The 27,410-nt window shown below is 43.2% G+C and overlaps 2 non-coding genes across 2 annotated transcripts; one reads left to right on the top strand and one right to left on the bottom strand.

Moving 5' to 3' along the window:
* Nucleotides 1-14,381: 14,381 nt before the first annotated feature.
* Trnat-ugu (transfer RNA threonine (anticodon UGU)) lies at nt 14,382-14,456 on the bottom strand. The gene has a single exon. It is a non-coding gene; the product is annotated as a tRNA-Thr (tRNA).
* A 549-nt stretch (nt 14,457-15,005) lies between these two features.
* On the top strand, nt 15,006-15,080 carry Trnat-ugu (transfer RNA threonine (anticodon UGU)). The gene has a single exon. It is a non-coding gene; the product is annotated as a tRNA-Thr (tRNA).
* Nucleotides 15,081-27,410: the final 12,330 nt, after the last annotated feature.

Raw genomic sequence — 27,410 nt, forward strand, 5'->3', positions numbered from 1 at the left:
AGTCTCAAGATTGCATGTTGCATATATCACCTGCCTAAAGGTTGGGATAATACATTGGTTAATGCTACAAACTATGCAGATAGATATCCATCTGTGTCACTCTTTCCTCTCTCCCTCTCTCTCTCTCTCTCTCTCTCTCTCTCTCTCCCTCTCCCCCTCTCCCCCTCTCCCCCTCTCCCCCCTTTCACTCACACACACACACACACACACACACACTTTCTCTCTCTCTCTACCTCTCCTTCTGACTCCACCCCCTCACTTCACATCTGTTTATTAACCCCAATCAAAGAGTGTAATGTATGTATGATTTTACTGTTGTAGCCAATATGATCATTGTAATTATAGTCTGTAACATTTCACCTAATTGTTATCAATAAGTATGAAGTTTAAGCCATTTTAACATTTCACGTGATTGTACAAACGAGTACGAATGTTTGCTGTTTTAACTTGTCAGAATTGGATTTATATACCACCTGAAGTACACACACATAAACAAACACCGCTAAATGCTTAAAGCAATTATTCTGTAATAATATTGTTATGATGTATATTCTTTGCACATTGCGATTATGTCTTCACTTCTGCTATACGAACCTTGCACCCAGCTGATTCCAGACGCCATATTTGTTTACAAATGTGGCAGTATACATGTGATGTGTTACGACAGCAAAAGGAACTTGTGATCACTGAAGGTACTGTAGTTTACTTATTTAATGTTTACCATTAGATATCAGTTTAATTTTTTGTCAAAATTAATCCTAAACCATATTCTGAAATAGCGTTTCGTTTCTCCACTAGGCAGTGCCACAAGTTCCTCCAAAAATCGTAACACAATACACACACACAAATGTAATACTTACTAATGTAAATCCACCCGATGATGGAGGTTTAAACCTTCGAAACGCGTCGTGGAAATAAAATAAAACGGTGACTGGTAACAGTGAACTTGTTGTTTCATTTAATGTCAGTAACAGTCACGGTAAAGCCTAACCTAAAAATGTTCGCATTTAAAGTACTCCTTCCACCTTTCTGCTTTCCCTTCTTTGCTTAGAACTGGGTTTCCATCTGAGCTCTTGATACTCGGCAACTATTAGGTTGTTAAATATCAGGTCAGCCTCCTCTCTACGCACGTTGAACACTGTGCACACCATATGAACAATACGGCGGACTCATCAATCGGGTTGAGGGGGTAGGACGTCAAATGGGTCGACTTGGAGCAGGAGAGGCACCACAGGACATTTTATTTTCTACGTTTGACGTCCTACCCTCCTTAAAGGTCTGCGACTTGCTGATGGGGATATTATGGTTAGCTTCGATGTGGTTTCTTCATTCACGTGTGTCCCCATCACAGACTCTACTGACTTGCTGTCCCAGCTCTTTGACGACACCTCTCTTCTGTAGTGGTCAATCCAAGGATTGATTTGCAACAGCTACAATGGCAGCTTGTCTCCATTCTGTGCGTCTTTCAGCTTTTCTCTTCATTTCTTTATAGGTGTTACATCCCACATCTTTCACGATTTGATCGATGTACCTCAGCCGTGGTCTTCCTCTTGGTCTTTTTCCCTCGACATATCCCTCTATGATTGTGTTCAGGAGTCCTTTATGTCTTAATAGATGGCCGGTAAATTGCACTCTTCTTTTAACAGTGAAACTCCAGAAGCTTCTCTTCTCACCTGCTCTTTCCAGAACCACTTCGTTTGTGACCTTGTCGATACATTTTATTTTGAGCATGCGTCTATAGCACCACATTTCAAAAGAATTTAGCTTCTGATCTTCCTCTGTCCCGAGAGTCCATGTTTCACACCCATAGCATGCCACACTCCACACATATGATTTCAAAAATCATTTCCTGATTTCAAGGCTGATGCTCTTAGATGTTAATATGTTTTTCTTCTTGTTAAAAGCAGCCTTTGCTTGAGCTATTCTACTTCTCACTTCTGCCTCGCTCCTTCCATCCCTGGTAATATTACTGCCCACATAAGTAAATTTATCAACTTGTTCAAGCAGTTCATTGCCTACATGAACTTGGACTTCTACTTGATCTTCTTTGTCGCATGCCATTACTTTTGTTTTTGCTTTATTAATTCTCATATTATATTCTTCACCCATAACTTTATCCATTCTATTCAGTGGGACACAAGATCTTCTTCACTTTCAGCCAGGACCGCTATATCATCGGCATATCTTATCATATCTATTCGTTGGCCATGAATTACTACACCTGTCTGTGAATTTTCCCTTACTTTTTTCAGCGCCTCTTCAATGTATACGTTAAAGATAACAGGGGATAGTGCGCAACCTTGTCGGACACCTTTCCGTATCTGCACCTCTTCTTGTTTTGTTCGTCCACGGATAACTGCTGTCTCGTTTTTGTACAGGTTCCGTATCATTTTTCTATCTTTATGGTCTATTCCTACTTTTTTGAGAACCTCAAACATCTTATCCCATTTAACATTATCAAAGGCTTTCTCTACATCTACGAAAGCTATGTATGTTTTCAGGTTCTTATCTAGTCGTTTCTCTATTATTAGTTTTAGAGCAAATATTGCTTCTCTGGTTCCTCTATCTTTCCGGAATCCAAACTGGTCTTCGGAGAGTGTAGCTTCGACTTTTTGTTCTATGCGTTTTAGGATAATTGAGGTTAATATTTTAGAGGCGTGAGTAACTAGGCTGACGACACCATTGTGGATTTATTTAAGCACACTGTAACGTCATCACATTTCTTACATGATGGAGAATATTTTAACCAAACTTACGGTGTGCTGATGGGAAGTCCATTGGCTCCAGTAGTAACCAACCTCTTTACGGAGCATTTCGAAGACATCGCCTGGGACACGGCTACTGCAAAGCCGAGTTGTTTTTATCGCTACGTCGACGATACCTTCGTCATTTGGCCACATGGACAAGAAAAGTTAGAAGAGTTCCCGGAGCACCTCAACAGCATCCACGACCACATCAGCTTCACAATGGAAGTAGAGAAGGAGGTTCCCTGCCGTTCTTGGACGTTCTTGTCCGCAGTAAACCCAATGGGTCTCTAGGTCATAGCGTTTACCACAAGCCCACCCACGCGGATCGGTATCTGCACGCCTCCAGCTTCCATCACCCTGCACAGAAACAGTCAGCTCTGAGGACCTTAGTACATCGAGCTGAAACCGTCTCAGACCCTAAAAACTTGCCGAGAAAATTGAGCCACTTTTGCAAAGTTTTTAAGGAAAACGGTTACAACAACAAACAGATCTCAAAAGCAGTGTCATCCAAGCCTCAAAGGAAGAACACCTCTGAAGAAGACACCAAGCAGGTTGTATTCTTACCGTTTTGTGGTTCGACAACAGGGAAGATTAGTCGGCTCCTGAAGAGGCATAAAATAGACACAATCTTCAGGCCTCCGGCAAAGATCCGGCAACTAATGAAATCTGTGAAAGACGACGTAGGCCTCAGAACGGCAGGAATTTACAAGATACTGTGTGGATGTGGGCAGTTCTATGTCGGCCAGACAGTCCGCACTATTGAACAGCGCCGCATAGAACACGAAAGGTGTGGCCGTCTGCGCTATCCCGAACAGTCATCTGTAGTACAACATGCTCTGGAAAACGGACACCGAACTGCATTCGATGAGACGTCTATTACTAAACAGACTAATGGCTTCTGGGATAAACGAGGCCATAGAGATTAGAATTTCTGACAACACCTCCAACAGAGACGGTGGACTGCAGATGAGTACAGCGTGGGATCCGGTGTTGAGGCAGTTGAAGCGGGCCCGGCAGTGGCGCGGCCATAGAATTACCACAAATGGTGCGGGACCGATCACCAGTGACGTCACGAGCGACGACGCGGTTATATGAGCACGGCAGTGACAACCACACGACTGTCATCCACTTGACAATGGCACAGGAGATCTCTGCCGAAAGCTCGTGGGCAGTAAACCACTTGACGCGGCTCGAAACCCGAGAATGTTTTATTAATAAATTTGTAGAATTTTTGTTTTGCATGTCGGTATTCCAGCTGCTATGGTTTTAGCGATCGATTGTCATTTTTTGTTTTTAGTTGACTGTTGCTACTTGAGCTTACATAATGTCAGTATGAGTTACTCACTGGAGGTGTGGGAGCTAGGAAACGAAGTACCAACTGGAGAAATCGGAGCATTTCCGACACATTTTACTGTCTGGGTTCAAAACAGGTGCAACAGTAGCAGAGACGGCCAAAAATATTTGTGCTGTGTGTGACAGTAGTGCCGTGGGAGTGAGCTCGGCAAGGAAAGGGTTTTCTCGTTTTAAGGAGGGTCATTTTGACATTAGCGGCTCTCCACGTCCAGAAAGACCTTCAGGGTTTGATGAAGACCTTTAAACGCTTTAATGCACAGCGATTCACGTCATTGTGCTCGAGAACTAGTAAATGTGATGAACTGTGATCATTTCACCGTCCTGCGACATTTGGATGCAATGGGGAAGGTTCAAAAATCTGGTGTATGGGTAACGCATGCTCTAAGCCAAAAATCACAAAAATCTACCCATATCTCAGCTTTCTCTTCATCAATTGGCTCATGAAGAACACCGACTATTCCTATGTTGTATCGGTACTGGTGACGAGAAATGGTGTCCTTCTGCCAACATAAGGAAAAGATAGTAATGTTTAAGACCAAACAAATCAGCAACTCCTCGCCCAAAGACTTGATCCAATCGACAAAGGTAAATGTTATGCATCTGGTGGAACAACGACGGTGTCCTGTATCACGAATTGCTTCCCCGAGGAGTAACCACTACTGCTGACATTTATTGTCAACAACTGGGCATCTTGCAGACGCAGTCCAAGAACAACGATCCGGAATCCTGCTCGAAGTGGTGCCGATCCACGGTAACGCCCGCCCGCATTCTATTACACTGTAAGACGTGTACATTGCCGGCGATGGGCGAGGCATGACAGAATCTCTGACCAGAGAGTAGTATGTAGTTAGTTGTTGCTTGTCGCTAGTCTGCGCTTGACTGCGCGAGTCTGTAGTAGTCGTCAGTCCGTGCTAGTCCGTGCTAGTCCGTGCTATAGTCGGAGGGAGTCGGCATGCGTCGGCTGTGTGCTCTGCTCGCGACTCTGGTCGGGACTCTGGACGATGAGTATTGTTGTACAAGGTAAAGAAGCAGCCTTGCGCATATTTAATAATGTATGTTAATTGTAATTTAATTTGTTCCAAAAAATGCCCAATAATAATTTTTATAATATAAAGCAACTTTTTAAAGAAAAGCAATCATTTCAATTTAAAGAATATTTCAAATGCATGATCATTCCATGCAATAATAAAAAAAAATATACGCCAGCATTGCATGAAGCTGTGTCGAAAAATTCCAACTTAAGAGCAGATATAATTGCGGTTTTTATTGAGGTAAGAATTTTTGCTTTTTTTAAATTCAGAATACAGGGCCGAAGGTCAGCGCTGCTGTCCTCATAAAATTTATCAGGTTACTAAACTTTTTTATTATTTTGGTGTTTAGGAATTTTTCTGTTTCGAACTTGCCATTAAAACAGAAAAGAATTTTGTGGGAACATTAAATGTGAATGCATTTCAGCATAGAGATCATAAATGGGAGCCAATTTCGTTCAGAGGTTACATTAAGATTAATTTTGTTCAGAGGTTACAATATTTAAAAATTCATTTAATTTAATAATTGTATGGGAAGATTACACTTGGCTCATTTTCATTACACACTTTACAATTTTGTGTGGGGAGGTTGCAACACTGACAGTATACAGGTGGTGGATGGGTATGTCCGACCCTCCTTATTCACCTGATCTTAAGCCCTGACAGTTTCACTTTTTCCGCTCTTTATCGAAGATGAATCGACCGACTTCTTCGCCTCAAAGCCATGTGATTTCTACTGGAAAGCTACTCCAGCTTTGGTAGACTATTGTAAATGGTGAAGAAGAATATGCGAGAGTGAGCAAACGAAAACCTTCAGTTTGTAATAACAAATCGAAATTTCGCGCCGTTATCCTTAAGCTGATAAGCGTGCTACAAACAGCGTGCAGAATTGCCTGTAGGTGGCATCATAGTGCAGATGGACACATACCGTCGCAGTATCAGCATAAAGATGGCCGCCCCACTTGCAACTTGCACCAGGGAACAACAGCGTTGTGTTATTCGGTTTTTGCGTAGTGAAGGTGTAAAACTTATTGAAAGTCATCGAAGAATGAAGGTTCAGTACGGTGATGCATGTTTGTCACGGCAGCAAGTCTACGAATGGAGTAGGAAGTTCGCAAATGGTGTGACTTCAGTAGAAGATGCTCCTCGTACAGGTCAGGCACAACGAGTTCTGACTCCACAGAACATTGCAGCAGTTGAAGCCATAGTGAAGGAAACCTGCCGAGTGACACTGAATGACATTACAGCATGTTTACAGATTAGTCATGGGTCAGCACACCACAATGTGCACGATGTACTCCAGTTTCACAAAGTGTCTGCAAGATGGGTGCCACGGCAGCTGACTCCTGAAATGAGAGAACGACGTGTTGATGCCTGTGAAGAACTTCTTCAGCGCTTTAAACGAGAAGGTGATGGCTTTCTTGCAAGAATCGTTACTGGGTGCGAAAACTGGGTTCACTTCCACCAACCGGAAACGAAGAGAGCGAGCAAGGAATGGCGTCATTCCTCATCGGCAAAACCAAAGACGTTTCGAACAGAACCATCAGCAGGGAAGGTTGTGCTGACTCTCTTTTGGGACGAAAAAGGCGTCATTTTGGAGCATTACATGCCTAGAGGGACCACTGTCACCAGTGCATCATACACAGATCTCCTAAAAAAACCATCTGCGGCCTGCAATCAAATCAAAGCGACGTGGATTACTGTCAGCAGGTGTCCTTTTGTGAGATGACAACGAAAGGCCCCACACTGCCCGTACAACACTTGCAACAATCAAAAACCTGCATTTTGAGTGTCTTCCTCATCCACCATACTCACCAGACCTTGCTCCAAGTGATAACGATATGCTTGGCCCACTCAAAGACGCAATGGGAGGAAAGAAGTTCCGTTCTGACGAAGAGGTACGCCACGCGGTGCATGAGTGGTTGCGCGGACTACCAAAAGAATTTTTTTCTGAAGGAATTTACGCACTTTGTAAGCGCTGGAGGACTTGCATTGAGCGTGGGGGAGATTATGTTGAAAACTGATACAGCTTTGTACCAGTTCTGCACAATAATTAATATTTAAAAATATTTAAGGTTTTCATTTGACTAACCCTCGTATTATTGACGACTAAAGCCTTTGCTTCGTGTACCTGTTGTGTTTATTACACTTACAGGAAAACGTTACGAATGTATACACCAAAACAACACTTGGCCTCGTGGCTTCGGATTGTACAGGCCGCGTTTCCCTTGATTGTTAGGGTAGTCATTTTTGATGTTCTTTTCATCAACATCACGCTGCAACACCGAACTATTGGTAACTTGCATAGCTGTTGGAACTGCCTACTGTTTGGTCACGATAATACCATATTCGCATGGTGACTGTCTGGAACGGAAGGAAGCACAGCTCTACCCCCCCCCCCCTTCCCAGTGCGCATTAGGACTGCCGTGAGGAGAGTAGCGGTGAGAGGAAGGAAGCGCCTATTCCTTCCCGCAGTACCCGTGTTTCGTCCTGTGTCCTATAAACTGCGCCCAGTGAAATATACGCCCAGTGAAATGTTATAGTCTACGGCAACAATAACGAGCCCCGACTAAGGAGCACATGAGTTGCAGTTGATACTATTGCTCGTCCTCAGCTAAAGCCACTTTTTGGTTTGCTTTTTGCACACATTTAATTATTTTACATGAGCCCAGTCAAAATAATTTCAACTAGCAGCAGAGTATTTATGAAAGCATACTGAAAGGAAACACCTTCCCGATGTTCTACGAATATTATTTATTTGATCACGAAGCGTTTTGTGTAGTTTGTATCTAATTTATTTATCGGTTCTGTCAAATAAATTTGTTAAAGTGTTTCGCTTGAAGTTTATAATAAATGGTGAACCGCTGTCTTCTAACTGTTGCATGATTCTCGTTGGCCTATTACTTGACGGTGACTGTCGCCAATCCTGAAATAAATGCAATAAAATGACCGAGTCTGCCACCATATTAACTGTCGAGACCTTGAAGGGATGTTAGAGGTTGAAATCTTGAGCTGAGCTAAAGGAACAAAAGCAAAAATTAAACCTTCCAACGAACTGTGTACAATCGCTACAAAGTTCATAGACTTATACCCTGAAATTGTTCTTGCGTGACTGTAGCTGTGATGGAGCTAGCTTGGGTGGACAGGTAACGTGCACAAAACAACTGCTGTGACGTTGTTCTGGCAAGTATAATCAAGTGATAATTTACGTTTCTCACTTCGGTTTCTGCAACCTTTCAATTTTTACCCCGCTTCCCAAACTTTAGTTCCAATATTAACACTATTTCCATTACAATAAACTATGCTGTTCAAGCAGCAACCACAATTTTTTCTTTGAACATCTTTGGCGCTATGTAGCCCTGCTGATGCGTCGTTAGGTCTTTTCTGACTGGGTAGTCATTGCTTACAAATGGTGAAATACACTGACGAACCAAGAGTTAATTGAGCGTAATAAGCCAGCGGCGGTGGCCGAGCGGTTCTAGGCGCTTCAGTCCGGAACCGCGCGACTGCTACGGTCGCAGGTTCGAATCCTGCCTCGGGCATGGATGTGTGTGTGTGACGTCCTTAGGTTAGTTAGGTTTAAGTAGTTCTAAGTTCTAAGGGCCTTATGACCTCCGATGTTAAGTCCCATAGTACTCAGAGCCATTTGAACCATTTTTTGAGCGACATGAACAAATGTTCGCAGGCGTGTTTCTACGTCTAAAACATGATATCTTTTCAAATTTCGCGCCAGTCGCATAGCAGTAGCACTATTTGCGTAACCATGGGGATGTAAATCAGGTTTGCCTTAAATACACGCTGTAACGGTCGTGAGTGTTGGACGTGCTGTGTTGATGTCAGCCGGCCAGAGTGGCCGAGCGGTTCTAGGCGCTACGGTCTGGAACCGCGCGACCGCTACGGCCGCAGGTTCGAATCCTGCCTCGGGCATGGATGTGTGTGACGTCCTTAGGTTAGTTAGGTTTAAGTAGTTCTAAGTTCTAGAGGACTGATGACCTCAGAAGTTAAGTCCCATAGTGCTCAGAGCCATTTGAACCATTTTGTGTTGATGTCAGTCATGAGTGCCTTTAAGGCGACAAATACTCCATTATCAACACCTCAGTGAGTCTGAACGAGGTCATGCAATAGGCCTACGAGGAGCTGGATGTTTCTTCTGCGATACTGCAGGAAGACTTGTAGCCCGGTACATGATTCCTGGCAGCGGTAGTCACGAGAATATACGGTCACAAGAAGAACGGCCTCTGGATGGCCGCCTGGTACCACCGAGAGGCAAGACCATCGTGTTCGGCGTATGGCTCTGGATCATCGTACTGAATCTGCAGCAGCAATCTGAACAGCAGTTCACACCACAGTGATACAATTAACTGTTGCAAATCGGTTACTTGAGAGACAGCTCCGAGCCAGAAGCCCTGCAGAAACTACCGTAACCTGATAGAGACGAACAACAAATGAAAATTAACAATAATAAAGAGAAAAGAGTACACAATTTGTTTTGGCATCGATCAAGTGCCTAAGGAAAAGGGCCACTTGTAATTCACTAGAAGTAGAATTAAATATTAATCAAAATGAAATAATAAAGGCAGGACAGAAAGTCGTAGGTAAAGCGAAAGTGGAGACGAAGAAGCCATGGATGATTCAGAAAATACAGAAGGTTGTAGGCGGAAGAACAAAATATATTCGTACGAGGGGCGTTTGAAAAGCCCGTGCAAAGTCCGAGAGATGGTACCACCAGCGCGTATCGAGGTGATGTCTAGTTAGTAGTATCTTTGGAAAGAACGCACACCAAGTTACAGTCATATTGGTCTATTTATTTGTGTCTGGCATTCGTGTGAATCAAGGAAGTCGAGTGATTGTCAAAAAATGGACGAAAAAGAATTTCGTGTGGTGATTAAACATTACTTTATGAAAGGCAAAATACCTCAGGAGACTAAAGAGAAGCTTGGTAAACATTACGGTGACACTGTACCTTCGATTACAGCAGTTTATAATTGGTTTACAAATTTTTGGAGTGGCCATATGGGCACAAGTGACGCTGAACATTCTGGACGCCCTGTGGCAGTTACGACTCCAGAAGTCATTCATAAAATCCATGATATGGTGATGGGTGACAGAAGAGTTAAAGTGCGTGAAATTGTTAGAGCTGTTGGCATCTCGAATGAACGGGTACATAATATTTTGCATAAACATTTGGACACGAGAAAGCTATTCGCAATATGGGTTCCGCAATTGCTCACGCTTGACCAAAAACGGAATCGTGTGAAGTGTTGCAAGGTTGGTTTGCAGCTGTTCAGGAAGAATCCGCAGGACTTTAAGCATCGTTTCGTCACTGTGGATGAAACATACACATTACTATACTCCTGAGACCAAACAACAATCCAAACAATGGGTTACCAAGGGAGAATCTGCATTAAAAAAAGGCGAAGACCATTCCTTCGGCCGGAAAGGTTATGGCGACTGTCTTTTGGGTTCAAAAATGGTTCAAATGGCTCTGAGCACTATGGGATTTAACAGGTCATCAGTCCCCTAGAACTTAGAACTACTTAAACCTAACTAACCTACGGACATCACACACATCCATGCCCAAGGCAGGATTTGAACCTGCCACCGCAGCGGTTGCGCGGTTCCAGACTGAAGCGCCTAGAACCGCTAGGCCACTCCGGCCGGCGTGTCTTTTGTGATTCGCAAGGGATAATCGTCATCGACTATCTGGAAAAGGGTAAAACTACTACAGGTGCATGTTATTCATCTTTATTGGACCGTTTGAAAACCGAGCTGCAAGAAAAACGCTGGCGATTGGACCGCAAAAAGTCCTTTTCCATCACGACAAAGCATCAGCACACACCTCAGCAGTCGTGGTCGCAAAATTATTGGAAATAGGATTCCAACTCGTTTCACATCCCCCCTATTCTCCAGACTTGGCTCCCTCGGACTACTATTTGTTCCCCAATTTGAAGAAATAGCTGGCAGGGCAAGGATTTTATTCAAACGTGGAGGTGATTGCAGCAACTAATAGCTATTTTGCAGACTTAGACAATTCCTATTATTCGGAAGGGATCAACAAATAAGAACAGCATTGGATGAAGTGTATGGAGACTATGGCGAAAAATAAAAAAGGTTTACCCCAAACACATAAGTAGTTTTTATTTTTGCACATAGTTTTCAAACACCCCTCGTAAAAATGAGACAGATAATTAGTAGCATAAATTGTTATGAATAAAACTAACACGAAGTACAAATAGAATGAGAAGGGTGTAAAGACTTTCAGAAAGATATGACTATTGGAAAATTGACAGTTTGTAGCAGATGACGGAACATAACTTTGAAGAAGTAAGATATCATGAGTGTATCTATAGGGTGCAGGTAGGAAACGTATATTAAATGCAGAAGAAAGAGCAGGCAGGTGGAAAGAGTGCATAAAAGGTCTGTACAGTGATGAGTTACTGTCCCAAAATGTGATACAACAGGTGGAAGTTAATGTTGAAGAAATAAGCGATACATTTAAAGAAATCCGGATTCGACTGAGCACGTAATGACTGGAGAAAAAATAAGTATACAGGGGGTGGACAAAAATATTGAAACACCAAAAACACAACACATTACCAAATATAATAGTTCCGAGTAGTCAGCGCGTACACAAGTTTCCCACTAGAGAGCGCCCCGCTAAGCACAACAGCGCAGGCGCAGCGCTCGTCCGTCTCCGCACTACGAGATGGCGCTGCCATAGAGACGGAGCAAATTCTGCTTTCGCCGATCCGCGTATTAATATGTAACGCAGCCAATGAGATTGCTGCTAACGTAGAACCTTTTTTCCTCGTGGATCACACTACCGCAGCGATACATGAACGCGCGAGGTATTATAACAAGTGTACATTTGCATTTGTCTGCACCAGTCTGTACCAGTCTGCATTAGTCTGTACCAGTCTGCATTAGTCTGTACCAGTCGGTACGAATTCTGCATTTGTCTGTACCAGTCTATAGTCAAGTTTCAGTCTGCACCTAGTAAGATTACCATATTCCTGTACATAGCCATGAAGATAAATGTATAGACACTTTTGTCAAGTATCAGAGATATATGTGAGAATAAGAATGACGTACCAATACCAAAGGGACTTCAGATTGTCAATTGTAAATAACATCCAGAACAAAGTTAAGTAATTTTTATGCTTGTTATTATTTTAATAAATGTGTGTGAAAATTAATCAAGTTCTGTTTAATGATGGTCACCGTCAATCTGCCACTCTAAGCGTGCAAGTGGCATTTCTATCGTCTGACCTAACGGCAGAAGATACACACGCCACGATAAGACCACGAGACATATTGGTGACACTCGCCTACTTCGTTAGAGCGACAAGGCAAATAATCTGATGGTGTGTGTACTGAAGGTCTTACAGTACGCACACCACAATAACACAGTGCAAGAAAACCGACGGCAGTCAAAACAGATTCCTGTCATCTGTGAATGGATAAATACAGGTACTACATGGTTTTCAGGGGAATATTATACGATTCTTTCTACAAATGTAGCAAGCTCAGGCAACAATGATGGGGGCGGATAGTGGTTAGGCACCATTGTCTCCAAAGTAAACTACAATGGTTCAGTAATATCGAGATTTGGTTATTGTGGTAGCCAGCGAGAGGCGAGAATTTGTCCTCGTGCTCATATAACAAGTCCTGGACGATGCGACGCGTGAACGAGGGTCCTGTGGTCTTGGAACACACAGAAGCGGGACTTTGAATTTCGCCGCGCTACAGTCGTTCCCTCAGACAAAAATTATACCGTCGCAGTGGTATGAGCGCTCGACGGCAGAGAGAAAATACTAAAATTGTAACTCTTTTTTGTTTTTCTATCCGTTTCTTGATTGTCTCTTGATAGCCGAAGCTTAAGGCAGACGTGATCTGATGAAGACGTTAAAAAAACTTATTATTAGCTAGTCTTGATCTGATTTTAATGTGTAGACATATTGTGGAAGTTGTTAAGAAAGTCGGAGGATGGAAGTAGCAAAGTAAATTAAATTGCATACAGTATCAAGATGATTTTAATTGGTATAAATTAGTGATTCCTGGACGATTGCAAGATTTCGGAGCAGACTTTTCACGCCGAAATGAAGGAGATTTTTGAACACCTGGACGCTGCACGAAAGAAGACAAGTTAACCTGGTAAAGGATGAACTCTTATCTACGCCACTACCCCTGTCAGTTACATTTTGTTATTCTCTATTTCTTTTCAGTAATTTTTGTAGTGAAAATTGGTTCAACTTTTGCTCAAAAACGCCACAAGGACCACCCCAACTATAGATTTTCTGTAATACGAAGTCCGATCTGCATTTCTTTCTTTCTTTCCCTTTATTCACGGTCATTAACGATTTAAAAAAAAAAATTTCACTTACGATTTCTGCCCACATTTTCAACCTTTTTTTCTTTTCTTCTCTCTTTTCTTTTTTTATTAACCACTACAACACTGTCCCCAAAAGAGAGCAAAGGTTGTACTGTTAGATGGAAGTGACCATCCAAAGAGGCCATGTAATTCTTGGCAGTCATGCAACCTGGTAGATAACCACGGAGCCCAGGGAATCATCACAGAAACGTCGTTCCCCCCCCCTCCCCCCCTCCCCCCCCAAGCCCCCCTCACAATTTCCTTGTTTCACTCGGCCAGAATCTGGAAACAGTAGGAGAGAAGATTCATCTAACCAAATGACTCTCTTCCATTGCCTGGGAGTTATGGCTTTGGCACCATAGGTTCCTCATACGGGGCAACACTGATGAGTGCTTTTGGAATTTCAAGTCGCCCTGCAGGTCCCTGCGTACAGAGCTACCTTCGTGTTGTTTTGGTGCCGAAGGGGTTCGCGAGTGCGACATTCAGTTCTGCGGTGAGTTTTGCAGCTGCCGTCCTCATATTTCGTCACCATCCTGTGAGGTACCGGGCGAGTTGGGGCTCCCTGGAAATATTCTGAGTTCGGAGATGGCGTGGCCGCACGGACCACTCGGCTAACCGGGGCCCGGCAGCAGCCACGTGGTGCCGAACGTTAGCTGGACAGGAGGGGGCGCCCCAGCGCGTGGTCCAGGCCGAGCACGTGGCTGGGAATTCCTTGGTGATGCTGTGTCGATGAAGGAGACTTGTATGCCGAGAGTGCCAAAGATGGCGGGCATTGTGAAACCATCATGGCAAACATTTCACAGTTATGAAATGATAATTAAATGGACACCCTAGCTGCAAACAGGCGTTGATGTACTTCATTGGGGACATGTTGAAAATGTGTGCCCCGACTGGGACTCGAACCCGGGATCTCCTGCTTACATGGCAGACGCTCTATCCATCTGAGCCACCGCGGGCACAGAGGGTACTGCGACGGCAGGGACTTATCCCTTGCACGCTCCCCGTGAGATCCACATTCCCAACATGTCCACACCACTACATTCGTAGTGCGCCTAATAGATGTTTGCCCATCATACTCATTACTCGTGGCAGATTAATCTACCAAGTCCCGTACGAGTTCGTGCATAGCGTGTGCGTTCGCACAAGAAGGTCAATGGCCGGGAAGCCATATTATAACAGCCTGTTTGCAGCTAGGGTGTCCATTTAATTATCGTTTCATTTCTAGCAAAGCTGCATGGTCATCCACGGTAACTGTTCTTTCGGGAACAGATACTACCGTCATATATAGTTAAAATATGGCTTCCCGGCCATTGACCTTCTTGTGCGAACGCACACGCTATGCCCGAACTCGTACGGGACTTGGTAGATTAATCTGCCACGAGTAATGAGTATGATGGGGAAACATCTATTGGCGCACTACGAATGTAGTGGTGTGGACTTGTTGGGAATGTGGATCTCACGGGGAGCGTGCAAGGGATAAGTCCCTGCAGACGCACTATCCTCTGTGCCCGCGGTGGCTCAGATGGATAGAGCGTCTGCCATGTAAGCAGGAGATCCCGGGTTCGAGTCCCGGTCGGGGCACACAATTTCAACATGTCCCCAATGAAATACATCAACGCCTGTTTGCAGCTAGGGTGTCCATTTAATTATCATTTCATTTCTAGCAAAGCTGCATGGTCATCCACGGTAACAGTTCTTTCGGGAACAGATACTACCGTCATATATAATTTCACAGTTAGTATACACTCCTGGAAATGGAAAAAAGAACACATTGACACCGGTGTGTCAGACCCACCATACTTGCTCCGGACACTGCGAGAGGGCTGTACAAGCAATGATCACACGCACGGCACAGCGGACACACCAGGAACCGCGGTGTTGGCCGTCGAATGGCGCTAGCTGCGCAGCATTTGTGCACCGCCGCCGTCAGTGTCAGCCAGTTTGCCGTGGCATACGCAGCTCCATCGCAGTCTTTAACACTGGTAGCATGCCGCGACAGCGTGGACGTGAACCGTATGTGCAGTTGACGGACTTTGAGCGAGGGCGTATAGTGGGCACGCGGGAGGCCGGGTGGACGTACCGCCGAATTGCTCAACATGTGGGGCGTGAGGTCTCCACAGTACATCGATGTTGTCGCCAGTGGTCGGCGGAAGGTGCACGTGCCCGTCGACCTGGGACCGGACCGCAGCGACGCACGGATGCACGCCAAGACCGTAGGATCCTACGCAGTGCCGTAGGGGACCGCACCGCCACTTCCCAGCAAATTAGGGACACTGTTGCTCCTGGGGTATCGGCGAGGACCATTCGCAACCGTCTCCATGAAGCTGGGCTACGGTCCCGCACACCGTTAGGCCGTCTTCCGCTCACGCCCCAACATCGTGCAGCCCGCCTCCAGTGGTGTCGCGACAGGCGTGAATGGAGGGACGAATGGAGACGTGTCGTCTTCAGCGATGAGAGTCGCTTCTGCCTTGGTGCCAAGGATGGTCGTATGCGTGTTTGGCGCCGTGCAGGTGAGCGCCACAATCAGGACTGCATACGACCGAGGCACACAGGGCCAACACCCGGCATCATGGTGTGGGGAGCGATCTCCTACACTGGCCGTACACCACTGGTGATCGTCGAGGGGACACTGAATAGTGCACGGTACATCCAAACCGTCATCGAACCCATCGTTCTACCATTCCTTGACCGGCAAGGGAACTTGCTGTTTCAACAGGACAATGCACGTCCGCATGTATCCCGTGCCACCCAACGTGCTCTAGAAGGTGTAAGTCAACTACCCTGGCCAGCAAGATCTCCGGATCTGTCCCCCATTGAGCATGTTTGGGACTGGATGAAGCGTCGTCTCACGCGGTCTGCACGTCCAGCCCGAACGCTGGTCCAACTGAGGCGCCAGGTGGAAATGGCATGGCAAGCCGTTCCACAGGACTACATCCAGCATCTCTACGATCGTCTCCATGGGAGAATAGCAGCCTGCATTGCTGCGAAAGGTGGATATACACTGTACTAGTGCCGACATTGTGCATGCTCTGTTGCCTGTGTCTATGTGCCTGTGGTTCTGTCAGTGTGATCATGTGATGTATCTGACCCCAGGAATGTGTCAATAAAGTTTCCCCTTCCTGGGACAATGAATTCACGGTGTCCTTTTTTCAATTTCCATGAGTGTAGAAATTAATAGTAGCCAGACGAATCATGACACCTTAAAAAGAAATATGTACATTATCATTATTTGCACGACTATTCTGATGGTGTAATCAGATTTTCAATATCTTTATTAGTTTGAAGTTTAGTATCTGACTGTAAATTATACGAGTAACACCCAGCAGCGAATTTTCAGAATCTAAACGGCTCATCCGATTTCGTCGGTCGAAGCGTCTTTAGAGAGCTATTAGTGTAAACATGAGTTGGTATGAATTACAGGCATATAACTTGAATAGTACATGAGTTATTGGAGGACAAAGTGGCCGATTACTATCGATCACGTCAGGCCGTAAGTACTCCACAGTTACACGAGAAACCGGTAGCAGCGGGCTTATAAATATATTCATTCATCTATGTCTTTGTTTATATCTGATATATACTATTGATGAAGAAATTGGTTAAATATTTACTGAGTTTTAGAAAGCACAGGGACATTAAACTTCTGGCCTGCTTTTGCTTACTATTCCTTTGAAATATGTTTATTTCATTTGTTTTTGTGTTTAATAATGTGTATTAGAGCGTGTTTATTGTACATCCATAGGAATATTTATTTAATTTCAAGTTACTTAAACGTAAATCCCGTATTTCGTACGTGTTTCAAAATGTTTGTGAGTGTGCGTTGGCTTGGAGACATGACGGAAGCGCTATCGCCAATCACAGCGCTCGTGACTAAGGGAGGTGACTACCGAAGTGAATGGAATGGGTTTTCGGAACAGTGCGGCGCGAGGGACGGTCGCACAGGACACGCACGGTCGTGAGTGAGACTTGGAGGGGGTGGAGCGGTTTGCGCGTGGTCGCGCCAGATATAAATACTTCGCAGTGCCGACTTGTGTACTTGTGATATTTCCGTGACTTGTACAGTGAAGACGTAGTGTGCGTTCAGAAGTGAATGTCTCGCGAGCTGTGTTGTTGTTCATAGCTAATTACATGCAGTAGGAATCTATTGTTTCCACGTTACTCAACTTATATTTTATTTAATTGCTAGACCACCGACACCAATAAGTGTTTTGCTGAAATATAGCGCATTCTCAAAAGTACTTCTACTATAGTACTCATCATTTAAAGTCGTTAAGATAGTACCTGCAGATTTTATTTAATTGCAGTCTTTCATTTATAAACTACTGTCTTACATTAAAAATTCACAATTGCCGAGTGATAGGATCCTTTGACCCTTCGTTTCATGTGTATATTCATATTGTATACTGTGGACTCAGCAGTAAGCCGGCCGTGGTGGCCGAGTGGTTCTAGGCACTACAGTCCGGAACTGCGCGACTGCTACGGTCGGAGGTTCGAATACTGCCTCGGGCGTGGATGTGTGTTATCTCCTTAGGTTAGTTAGGTGTAAGTAGTTCTAAGTTCAAAGGGACTGATGACCTCAGATGTTAAGTCCCATAGTGCTCAGAGCCATTTGAACCATTTGAACTCAGCAGTATTTACCTACTAATGCGGCAACTACGTATCCCAGCCCCTAGACAACGAAACCAGTGAAAACTTTCGATATTTAAACTCTGAGTCGGAGGGTAGTTGAGCGCCACAACACCACCACACCATTTCATTTTCATTTATGAATGCCCGCAATCCTCTTTCGTCGCCACCCGTTACTCCAACTGCGACTTCGTGTTATTTTTCCGATTTCCCTCTATACAGTATAAGTAACCTATACAATACACGGTAAACCTACGTTTCTAGCATTTGCAGACTTAAAGAAAAACTTTTGACAATGTTGATTGGAATACTCTCTTTCAGATTCTGAAGGTGGCAGGGGTAATGTACAGGGAGCGAAAGGCTATTTACAAATTGTACAGAAACCAGATGGCAGTTATAAGAATCGAGGGGAATGAAAGGGAAGCAGTGGTTGAGAAGGGAGAGACAGGGTTGTAGCTTCTCCCCGATGTTATTCAATCTGTATATTGAGGAAGCAGTAAAGTAAACAAAAGAATAATTCGGAGTTGAAATTCAAATCCATGGAGAAGAAATATAAACTTCGAGGTTCGCCGATGACATTGCAATTCTGTCAGAGACAGCAAAGGATCTGGAAGAGCAGCTGAACGGAATGGACAGTGTCTTGAAAGGATGATATAAGATGAACGTCAACAAAAGATAAACGAGGATAATGGAATGTAGTCGAATTAAAACGGGGATGCTGCGGGAATTAGATTAGGAAATGAGAAGCTGAAAGTAATAAACTAGTTTTGCAATTTGGGGAGCAAAATAACTGATGATGGTCGAAATAGAGAGGATATAAAAAGTAGACTGGCAATGGCAAGAAAAGCCTTTCTGAAGAAGAGTAGTTTGTTAACATCGAGTATAAATTTAAATGTCAGGAAGTCTGTCTGAAAGTATTTGTATGGAGTGTAGCCATGTATGGAAGTGAAACGTGGACGATAAATAGTTTAGACAAGAAGAGAATAGAAGCTTTCGAAATGTGGTGCTACAGAAGAATGCTTAGGATTATATGGGTAGATCACATAACTAATGAGGAGTTATTGAATAGAATTGGAAAGAAAAGAAATTTGTGGCTCAACTTGACCAGAAGAAGGGTTCGGTTCGTAGGGCATATTCTGAGGCGTCGAGGGATCACCAACTTAGTATTGGAGGGCAGCGTGGAGGGTAAAAATCGTAGAGGGAGACCAAGACATGAATACACTAAGCAGATAGAGAAGGATGTAGGTTGCTGTAGGTACTGGGAGATGAAGAGTCTTGCACAGGTTAGAGTAGCATGGAGAGCTGCATTATTCTCAGGACTGAAGTCCACAACGACAACATACAATACCTCAAGAAACACCAGGTATTTTCGCTTTCTTGGTTACGGAAGCACTCACCATACGAGCCCCAACAATGTGCCCACGCTCTAATTCACTTAGAACAGTGTTCTTTCCACGACTGAAGCTTGCAACGTATTGAGGGCATTTCATAGGAGCCGTTCCTGGTCTAACAGAACAGTGCAACCTGCAGGCTTGGCTATCACCTTCATTTATACTCACGCCTATATCTAACACTGTTTTTTCCACATCTTTGCCTACCCACTATTCCTTCGAAGCAACAGCAATATGTGAATGCTTAGATTATTTGCGCTGTGAACGAGTGACTTATCATCTGATTTACAGAAAAGACGTTACCATCTTATCACCGAAGACGATAAAAAAATGCGAAAACTATCAGAAGACTATTAAGACAAGTCCCACTGGTAAACTACTCACCAGAATTATATGCAGAGGAAAAGAAAAGACAAACTGAAGTTGAGTTTGGTTTTAGGGAAGGAATTCTGACATTGCACTTGGATACGGAAAGTAGATTGGAGAGAAATATAGATGTCTTCCTTGCATTTATGGAACTAGGAAAAGACATCGATATAGTAAGGAAGACGAGGCTCACAATCCATTTAAAAGTGGTGCTAAATTACCGAGAGACGACCAACTGATAACATCTACTGAACCCAAGTGCAAGTAATAAAGATGTAAAGTGGAAAATGTACTATATAATGCTAAGAAGTGTGTCATGCACGGTCAGAATTTATCAGTGCAAGGTTACAATTTATCAGTGATTTTGTTCAACTTCTGTGAAAAGAAGCAATTTAAAAAGTGAAAGAAAATTATGGGAGAGAAACGAAAGTAGCTGGTAGTGATGCAAAATTTCGCAGACAACAACCCTTCAGGCTGGATCTCAGGAATACTGGAACAGCTGTTAAAAGGAATTGAGAACGTACTTAGTGAGTATGTAACACCATAGCTTAGACACTACATAACTTTTGTTGATTCATTTAGCTTTCTATTTTGTTCAACACCCTATCGTTGAACTTCTGTAATTAGTGTACGATTAATTCAATACTGTAATGAAGTGTAATCTCTGTAATATGCACAATATGGGCAAATGATCTTTTGTCTTCCTCATATAATCCCTTTGGTTATCTTTAAAATTAAATAATTTTGTTTAAATAATTTTTTTAGAACTACCTATATGCGCAATGATATGTTTTGTTTAAAATGATTCTTTGCTGTTATGTAAACTGCTGACCTTATAGGATTCTTAGTTATATTGTACATATAAGGTGTTGTGGTTCCCCTCGGGACGGAACTGTGTAGTGCGCGCAAATTGTGGTTGGCCTAGGTAGAAAAGATGGAACCAAGAGTCAGTCGGGAACGAGCTACCAAACAGTGAACTGCCCATGTAAAAGTAGTATATTGTGCTGGTTCCGAGGGAGGGTTTTTCTGCCACTTTGCAGTGCCTCGGATGGATGGATGAAGAGCTGGAATTATTCTGAAATTGGTGTCTATCATCGCCACTAACAAATGACAGAGTCCAGCAATTCTACCTGCAAACCCACCTACCAACATGCAATCGCCACCACATTGCGCAATCACTGTAATGAAGCACTATAGTAATGTACAGTGAAGGATCAGCTCATTGGATGTGTTAGTGTGCCCAAATATAAGGTAATTTATAACTGCATTTATGTACCTATCTTGATTTTTTTCCTTATCATAACACCTCTCAGGTTCCTCACCGTTTGAACTAAATTGAGTACCGAGTGTCCTTACTGAAAGAACATTAAAGCCCAGTGTTTTGCTAATTAATGCCTCTTGAACATAGTAAAAAAGAATGTTAAAGTTAATGTGGCAAGAAAGTGAACCAAAGTAATTGATGCTTGCAGAAAATAATTTTTCTATTAAAACTGCTTATTAATATGTTGTTGTCAACTTCAAATTAAAAGTTCTTAAGACTGAGGTTTATAAAGTTTTGCTTAGTAAATGATCACATTGCTGCTTGTTGTAAATCGCAAAAGGTGAGTCAGTATCTTACAAATATGTTAATTTTGTGTCTCACTGTAGTAAAAGTGGAAAACTGCAATAGTGGAAAGTTATATACTCATGCTTGCTAAGCAGTTGTTTCTTTTGGGTATTGAAAGTGCGTGTTAATAGTGTAATAGCATCCACAGGTTATTCTGTATGCTCATGATAAATAACAGTTAACAGAAAGACCACTATTTATGAAAACAATAATTTCTGTGTTCAAAAGACAGTGAGAAGTAACCTGATAGTGAATTCCATTTAACTTTCATTCTAAATAGAAAAGTAGTCAATTGGAGAGAGGCTTAACCTGTGATCAACTCATAATTTTGCAGTGAAGTACATTTACAATTTTATGTCAGCTAGGAAAATGTGTGAAAAGTAATACTGAACCTATGTCCAATCTATGATCCTACAGTGAATATTAATAGTAATGTTATAAAGACGATTCAGTTTGAATAAGCCCTGAAAGTAACAGTGTGTATTGTTATCTGTTATATTTATGCAAATAGTTTGTTCTACTCTGTCAACTCCAAACGTAACGTCAACATATGCAGGTGTCAGAGTTCATTTCACTCGCGTGTAGCAAAATATAGGTTGTGTTTGTCCGTTAAAGTTACTCATACCTAATTTCTTAAACAAGAATGTTAATCATTCTCTTCCCTAATTAGGCTGGCGATCGTTTTATTTATTCTTTAAACAGTGTAACTAGGTAAAATAATATTTGTTACGCTACTGTTTGTATATTTACGTAATTCTGACTTTCACTTCCGATAAGCCACCTCCGTTAGGTACAACACGGTCAATATAACAAAATTCCTCTCAGAGGGTAACACTGCTCTGTTGCTTTATACCATAATTACTTTAACAAGATAGTTTTATTTCATGACCTGCCTCCAACTTGGTATTTGATTACATAAGTTACTTAAATACTGTTGCAGTGTTATAAGTAATATGATTTGAAATTAACCAGACATGAAGGTGATTACGAGTAGTAGAAAGGAGCCTAACGTCTTGCTCAGCATTATAATGAATGTGATAGAATAAAGAAATAATTCCGGTATCTAGGAAGGAAGATTACACAAGATGATCGAAGTAAGAAAAGTGTCAATAGTAGATTGGCATAGGACATGGAAATTTTCTTCAACGGAAGAGCTGCACTGAGTGTAATAGCTTTGCGGGTACGTAACCCTTAAATTCCAGACTGGCCTTCTCAGGATGAGGTATGCTGTACGGTAGGTTGCATGTAACCAGCCACTCGATGGTTGCGTAGTTAGAAGAGCTGAACTGACAATGAATTTCTTTATTCAGATGTGCAGACAGGGGTCGATGGTAGCGACTCGGTGGGACGTGTAGACCAATAGACACTAGAGGTCAGGAACGGAGCGAGTACGAGTGTAATGTAAAGGGTTGCATACCTGAGAAATGGTTTCCCCAAAATTCCGTCAGTGCTATGTTGGTTTCTATGTTGGCTTCGTCCACGAGTGTGACGAGTCTAAGAACAATCGACTCCTGCTGTCTTGCTGAAGAGTGCAGCAGTGTAAGCCAAGTTGTGATTTAATACGGAAGTTGCGCACATGATCTTGCTGTTCTAATGTGCCACTGGCAGGGCGAAATGATGATGGAATAACTGAAGCTTGAGAATGGGAAAACAAATATTTGAGGCAAAAATTAGTGACTCGTATAGCCCAACTATGACCACAATAGACAAGATAAATTCCTGTATATTTTTCCAATCATTTCGGTGGTCTTTTCCTCTGGGGTGGAATTTTCGTAGACTTATTTCCTCACCTTATCCTCTTCATAACACAAAAACGAAGACTGAAACGTGTATTTCGCTCAAATATAACACCTGCTTATCATGAACAAAGACGATGCTCTAGGGAACATGAACGATTTCCATTAAATCCGGCAGCCAGTTTTAAACAAACCAAAGATTCATATTCACGTTAACGTGTTTCTTGTCCCGTACAAAGGCTGTATGCTTTCATGAACGAGAAATGGTTTTCGACAGCGACTTCATTAGATAAAGTACGTAATTTGTATACGACGCTATCAAGATATACTACTCAAGTGCTGATTGGACATCCTACAGGGATGTCATCTTAGTTGCGTGCAGAGATCAGTTTTGTCATCGCAGGATATTCGGGTTAGCAGACGAAAGCTCCTCCATCGAACGATGCGATAAGCAAACTTCAATTACGGTAGACAAGCCATGTTATTTGTACGTGCAGACGTAGCAGGAGACTTACATAATGAAGGCAATTAAAACAGCGCAAGTATATTTTGAAAAGGGAAGATGACAGACACCACCAACAAGAAATACAGTCGGATCGAAAGAGGTCTGTGTGGCATTGACATATCTATTAAGTGGTGTAACATACTGAAAATCGAAAGACAGTACACGAGGAAGAGAAACAATAAAGAAGAAAGAAGCTTGACAGGCCAGGAGATACAAACAGCTAAGTCATGTCTATACCGCAAGAAATGCTTTCCACCACTAAGAACAAATTTGTAGCTGCAGTACACTCGCCACCAACTAATAGGTTCTCACAAGAACTTCTTAATCAAGCAATACAAACAACTTACAAAGGACAGCGCTCACAATGTCGTCATGAATTACGTCCAAATGAATGGCATGTTTAAGGGTTTTAGAGCTGGCCAGAAATGGAAGTGATAGAAGAGGGAGCTCCAGATGGCCAAAGGTTTAGAAAAAATAAAATCTTTGGCGCAAGTGGGGCGAGGTATGAGACATTTGTGTTGCCGCAGTTTCCATGTGCATCTACATCTACATCTACATCCATACTCCGCAAGCCACCTGACGGTGTGTGGCGGAGGGTACCTTCAGTACCTCTATCGGTTCTCCCTTCTATTCCAATCTCGTATTGTTCGTGGAAAGAAGGATTGTCGGTATGCCTCTGTGTGGGCTCTAATCTCTCTGATTTTATCCTCATGGTCTCTTCGCGAGATATACCTAGGAGGGAGCAATATACTGCTTGACTCTTCGGTGAAGGTATGTTCTCGAAACTTTGACAAAAGCCCGTACCGAGCTACTGAGCGTCTCTCCTGCAGAGTCTTCCACTGGAGTTTATCTATCATCTCCGTAACGCTTTCGCGATTACTAAATGATCCTGTAACGAAGCGCGCTGCTCTCCGTTGGATCTTCTCTATGTCTTGTATCAACCCTATCTGGTACGGATCCCACACTGCTGAGCAGTATTCAAGCAGTGGGCGAACAAGCGTACTGTAACCTACTTCCTTTGTTTTCGGATTGCATTTCCTTAGGATTCTTCCAATGAATCTCAGTCTGGCATCTGCTTTACCGACAATCAACATTATATGATCATTCCATTTTAAATCACTCCTAATGCGTACTCCCAGATAATTTATGGTATTAACTGCTTCCAGTTGCTGACCTGCTATTTTGTAGCTAAATGATAAAGGATCTATCTTTCTGTGTATCCGCAGCACATTACACTTGTCTACATTGAGATTCAATTGCCATTCCCTGCACCATGCGTCAATTCGCTGCAGATCCTCCTGCATTTCAGTACAATTTTCCATTGTTACAACCTCTCGATACACCACAGCATCATCTGCAAAAAGTCTCAGTGAACTTCCGATGTCATCCACCAGGTCATTTATGTATATTGTGAACAGCAACGGTCCTATGACACTCCCCTGCGGCACACCTGAAATTACTCTTACTTCGGAAGACTTCTCTCCATTGAGAATAACATGCTGCGTCCTGTTATCTAGGAACTCCTCAATCCAATCACACAATTGGTCTGATAGTCCATATGCTCTTACTTTGTTCAATAAACGACTGTGGGGAACTGTATCGAACGCCTTGCGGAAGTCAAGAAACACGGCATCTACCTGTGAACCCGTGTCTATGGGCCTCTGAGTCTCGTGGACGAATAGCGCGAGCTGGGTTTCACATGACCGTCTATTTCGAAACCCATGCTGATTCCTACAGAGTAGATTTCTAGTCTCCAGAAAAGTCATTATACTCGAACACAATACGTGTTCCAAAATTCTACAACTGATCGACGTTAGAGATATAGGTCTATAGTTCTGCACATCTGTTCGACGTCCCTTCTTGAAAACGGGGATGACCTGTGCCCTTTTCCAATCCTTTGGAACGCTACGCTCTCCTAGAGACCTACGGTACACCCCTGCAAGCAGGGGGGCAAGTTCCTTCGCGTACTCTGTGTAAAATTGAACTGGTATCCCATCAGGTCCAGAGGCCTTTCCTCTTTTGAGCGATTTTAATTGTTTCTCTATCCCTCTGTCGTCTATTTCGATATCTTCCATTTTGTCATCTGTGCGACAATCTAGAGAAGGAACTACAGTGCAATCTTCCTCTGTGAAACAACTTTGGAAAAAGACATTTAGTATCTCGGCCTTTAGTCTGTCATCGTCTGTTTCAGTATCATTTTGGTCACAGAGTGTCTGGACATTTTGTTTTGATCCACCTACCGCTTTGACATAAGACCAAAATTTCTTAGGATTTTCTGCCAAGTCAGTACATAGAACTTTACTTTCGAATTCATTGAACGCCTCTCGCATAGCTCTCTTCACACTACATTTCGCTTCGCGTAATTTTTGTTTGTCTGCAAGGCTTTGGCTATGTTTATGTTTGCTGTGAAGTTCCCTTTGCTTCCGCAGCAGTTTTCTAACTCGGTTGTTGAACCACGGTGGCTCTTTTCCATCTCTTACGATCTTGCTTGGCACATACTCATCTAACGCATATTGAACGATGGTTTTGAACTTTGTCCACTGATCCTCAACTCTATCAGTACTTGAGACAAAACTTTTGTGTTGAGCCAACAGGTACTCTGAAATCTGCTTTTTGTCACTTTTTCTAAACAGAAAAATCTTCCTACCCTTTTTAATATTCCTATTTACGACTGAAATCATCGATACCGTAACCGCTTTATGATCACTGATTCCCTGTTCTGCGTTAACTTTTTCAAATAGTTCGGGTCTGTTTGTCACCAGAAGGTCTAATATGTTATCGCCACGAGTCGGTTCTCTGTTTAACTGCTCAAGGTAGTTTTCAGATAAAGCACTTAAAAAAATTTCACTGGATTCTTTGTCCCTGCCACCCGTTATGAACGTTTGTGTCTCCCAGTCTATATCCGGCAAATTAAAATCTCCACCCAGAACTATAACATGGTGGGGAAATCTACTCGAAATATTTTCCAAATTATCCTTCAGGTGCTCAGCCACAACAGCTGCTGAGCCAGGGGGCCTATAGAGACATCCAATTACCATGTCTGAGCCTGCTTTAACCGCGACCTTCACCCAAATCATTTCACATTTCGGATCTCCGTCAATTTCCTTCGATACTATTGCACTTCTTACCGCTATAAACACGCCTCCCCCTTCACTGTTCAGCCTGTCTCTGCGGTGTACATTCCAATCTGAGTTTAGGATTTCGTTACTGTTTACGTCTGGTTTCAGCCAACTTTCTGTCCCTAGTACTATATGGGCGTTGTGATCGTTTATTAATGAGAGCAGTTCTGGGACCTTTCTATAGACGCTCCTGCAGTTTACTATTAGCACATTAATATTGTTATTCCCTGTTGCATTTTGCCTACTCCTATCTTGCCGCGTCTCAGGAGGCGTCTTGTCGGGCCTAGGGAGGGGATTCTCTAACCTAAAAAACCCCCATGTGCACTCCACACGTACTCCGCTACCCTTGTAGCCGCTTCCGGCGTGTAGTGCACGCCTGACCTATTCAGGGGGACGCTACATTTCTCCACCCGATAGCGGAGGTCGACAAATTTGCACCCCAGATCTCCGCAGAATCGTCTGAGCCTCTGGTTTAAGCCTTCCACTCGGCTCCAAACCAGAGGACCGCGATCGGTTCTGGGAACGATACTACAAATAGTTAGCTCTGATTCCACCCCGCGAG

Source organism: Schistocerca cancellata, chromosome 2 (genome assembly GCF_023864275.1).
Source record: "Schistocerca cancellata isolate TAMUIC-IGC-003103 chromosome 2, iqSchCanc2.1, whole genome shotgun sequence".
NCBI lineage: Eukaryota > Metazoa > Arthropoda > Insecta > Orthoptera > Acrididae > Schistocerca > Schistocerca cancellata.